Source organism: Anneissia japonica, unplaced genomic scaffold (genome assembly GCF_011630105.1).
Source record: "Anneissia japonica isolate Jap-2015-1 unplaced genomic scaffold, ASM1163010v1 scaffold1525_len913038_cov183, whole genome shotgun sequence".
NCBI lineage: Eukaryota > Metazoa > Echinodermata > Crinoidea > Comatulida > Comatulidae > Anneissia > Anneissia japonica.
Window position 1 is genome coordinate 24,623 of NW_022728504.1, and position 4,277 is coordinate 28,899.

A 4,277-nucleotide genomic window follows, 5' to 3' on the forward strand; every position below is an offset into this window, starting at 1 on the left:
TAAATACTGAAGAGTGCAAGTAATGGCAAAATCCTTAATTTTATTTGGAAAGTATGACCAAAATGTGAATGATTAATTACTGTACGGTACTGGCATAGGATAAAAGTAATATATTCAGTGTGGCGACAGTTAATGGTTAACAATATTGAAGAAATTTGAAGGTGTGTAAATTTCATATTCCTACCTTTATGTTTTGACTCCTTTTCTTTGTGTTTTCTGGCGTCAACGGCAATCATAAGAAGTAGTACAATCAGGGTCACTGCTACATAAAAGGAGATCGTTTGATGCTTCATCTTGTCGTCGATGTCTGTATTTTATTTTGAAACGCCTGAAACACAAAATTTAATACAGCTGTTTGCAACTGTGGGTCTTGTATATTATTAAAAAAAGGATACAGTATATAATTATGACAATTTTATTGTTGCGATATAATATTTATATGATAGTATGCTGATACAAGCCATTTTTGATTCAATATTTCGAACTTTATTAGTTCAGGAATGAAGATTAGATTCTGAAGATTTCTCAAAAATGAACTAATAAAGTTCGAAATATTGAATCAAAAATGGTTTGTAGGTCTATTACTTTTTTCGAAGTTTGTTTCATACTTCTTTTCCAAATAAATATATAGTTTTCTACAGTCTACATGCCTTACACTTATCGGTGAACCCCATGAAATTAATATGAATTAATGGAATTGGTGAGTACATCTATGGATTGTACCCACTGATGATCACGAATCGTAAATTACACTACCGTATTCCGCATCGAAACGTCATCAGAATCATTAAATAAAGCATAGAGTAGGCCTAAATAGGAATCAACGATTACATCTTCGAAGCACGCATTTTATATATATAGGCCTACACTTTAATACTTTCTACAAAAGAAGCAATGTTGCCTGTGGAATTAAAAATATTGAAAAGTGTTGAGTTTGCTTTCGATTATAGGCCTATATTTTATTTTTATTTTTCATTTTATTTGTTCACCAGAATTAGACAAAGACAATAAATTATAAATATATAGAGATACTGAAAAATGTACATTTATAACATTTTAAAATGCATTTGTTAAAATCAATAAGAAAAAAAAAACCAATTAAAATACGGGATTATTAAGACAGTGTTAACAGGAAAAACAATGTGTTAAACATGGAATAACTGTTGAAGAAAATATCAATAGCTAAAGAATTATATAAATTAGTTACCGCGCTTGAAACCCCTACGTGAAACATTAACCCTAAAATAGAACCTAAAAAGTGGACTTCAGCCTAGTAACACGAAATGAAACATGTAAACTAAATAAAGAACCACAGTGGCAACTAAACAGACAATTAACACTCTTATACACAAACATTAAATCACACCTCTTCGAAACTTAAGGGGTTCAAGGTTACTCTGTTAGGAAAATTAACCGTTTGTCAAGGAATCCAAGAATTTTATCTTGAATACGTTGGAGCCTAGTCGAATGAATCTCAGGAATAGAATTAAAAATACACTATAGGCCTATCTAAATCAGATCGAACGAGTGTTTTATACAAAATAATCAGGGGTTTGGGTTGACTAATTCCTCTGTAATGCCTCCAAATAAAGCCAACCATTCTATTACTCTTTCTAACAATATGGTCAATATTCTTGAAAAATGCAAGTTTGGAGTCCACGAAGATTCCAAGGTCTTTAAAAGGAACGTGATTAAATTATGGTAGGCCTAATTGAAAATGATTGAATTTGATTTAAAAGTAAAGTAATCGTTTGTGATTTACATTTTGAGGCATTGAGAATCATACCCCAAGAATTGGACCACTGCACCAGATCTTCAGGTCTTCTTGATATAATTTGACGTCATCAGCAAATAAAAGACAAGTAGAAAATTCGGTTAGCCTATAATGTTTCGCTCGTATAAAGTAATTGGGATGTTAAAAGGTACAGTACCAACTTAATATATGTTACTAAAAGTTATAGGTCTAGGTAAGTTGATATTTTCAAATATTGTTTATCGACAATATTGCTGCTTAACACTCTATGGAGCTCTACTTAAACACCAAAATCTTTTAAGTGACACGATAGGATTTTGCAAATCCCGTCACTTATCGACATCAGTGCGCTGTCCCTTTGAGATTTGCACTCATCTGCCTAGGTGACACTACTAATCTGTAAAGTAAAATACTGTTTATTTATCATCCTCATATCTTCACTTCATTAACATAATTAATAACTGACACACTCTTTATGTTAATGTTGGCTTGTAAGGCCTATATACTAAAAGTGAATGTGTTTGGCCAGGCATGCCTTGCATTGATTTCTTGGTTGAAATTTCTATGTTAAGTCCAAAGTTTGTTCGATGTAGGCTACATTCATTGATTTTCTACAACATGGCTGAGTTTGGTTTTAGTTTTTTTTAATGGAAATGAACACCATTACCATTAATTTTGTTTGTTGCCGTTTTATCAATCGATAAATAATTGGTCGGTCGATTTGGCCTATGTCTAACTATACATTAGTTCATACGTTCGTCTGTCCATCCATTCATCATCGAACTATCTATTGGTTTTATTTTATTTTAAATTTTTATTTTAGTTTATTCCTTTTGGCAATCAGAAAATACAAAAATGCATTACAAAAGAAATAAAGCAAAATACAGAACTGCAAGAAAAAACAAGGCAATAAATTACAAGAAAACCCAAATCACCACCCAAAAATGATGTGATATTCCGTAGGTTCACACGTTCGTCCATTCATCAATCAATCCATTCATCCATCTATCAATGCATACATGCAATCATCCATCAATCGGTCCATACATACAAGCGTCCATCCCCAATCAATCAATTAATCCATGCAAGCAGGCATATACATCAATCCATCCATCCACAAAAAACACAATTCGTCGGGGAGAAAATAAATTATACGCCTATCTATATTTCTACATAATAGTAGACTCTAAAATCGATTAAATAAGCCTTTGAAACCCCTAAATCATCATACTTTTGGTGGGATTCGCCCGCTAGACCACCTTCGAAAGATTTTGAGCGACGTCCGTCCACGCCCACTTTGCTGTCGTCAGGGAGGCAGCCCACCCTTGCGCCGTCACTGCTCCCAGAGGTGGCCACTACCAGAATTTCTAATTTCAAATTCCCAAATTAAAATAAAGACAAAAACAAACAAAAACAAATGAAAAACATTTAATATTTTTGGAATGCAGTACTGTGCACGTAAACTTGTAGCCTGTGTACAATGTGAAAGACGTCCTAATTGATAAGCACTGTAAAGTTAAACTAAAAGCCAGTACTTGTAAATGTTAATTACCGTACATAATGTACACAAATATAATTATATACATAAGGTTGACATGCTGAATTTTAATTAGGCCCCTACTTTATTTCCAATTGACAATTACGAATTCATATTTTTGATTTATATGAACATATTTGCATCGAGAACTATTGTAAAATCCATGAAATTATATTCTGAGATTTTAGTAAGTAAAATACAATATGCATTTCCGTGTGCAGATGGAATGCCTACCTATATCTAGAGTCAAGATATAGGCCTATGCTGTGATTCACATTTTCACTCGGCAGAAAATAGTTATTGTAGATAATATATTTCGGTTGGCTGATATAATTGTAATTAAATTACACCTCATTATTACAATAAAAAGGTCTGGGAAATTGAATTTCAGATTCATTAGGTACTGTTATTGATTTTTTTTTATTTCTTTCTTGACGATAATTGCCTATCATCTGTCTCAGTTGTTAATTCCCCCATCACACCATTTTTTATTGAAAGGTTTTCATACCGTAGTATTTGTCTCCCAATTACCGAATATTATATGCCAGACCTTATGCTATAAAATAGGCCTTTTTTGATATATTAACTTTAGATACACATAGACAGCAATCAGAAAACTAAACGTTGACTATATATATACATATACATATATATATATATAATATATAGTATATATATAGTATATATAGTATATATATATAGTATATATAGTTGCTGATTTATATTATTTTATATTTATTTATAGTTGCTCAGCTATATGTATATATAGCTGAGCCCTTCCTCAGCGATAACACGTACGGGTACGGCCATACGTGTTATCGCTGAGGACGAGCATCGGAGTGCTCGAAATATCCGAAATAAAAACATGGTTATGTCTATCATGTCAATGTGAGGCTTACGTTCCTACTTTGTGCATTCGTACTCATTTTATATTATCAAGACATACGTGGAACCTACAAACATTATATATATATATATATATATATA

The 4,277-nt window shown here is 32.1% G+C and overlaps 1 long non-coding RNA gene across 1 annotated transcript in view; it reads right to left on the reverse strand.

Moving 5' to 3' along the window:
• Nucleotides 1–212: 212 nt before the first annotated feature.
• Nucleotides 213–4,277, reverse strand: part of LOC117114234 — a 22,361-nt gene continuing 18,296 nt past the window's right edge. The window contains exon 3 of the long non-coding RNA XR_004446317.1: nucleotides 213–328. This is a non-coding gene — a long non-coding RNA (uncharacterized LOC117114234). The remainder of the gene's footprint in view (nucleotides 329–4,277) is intronic.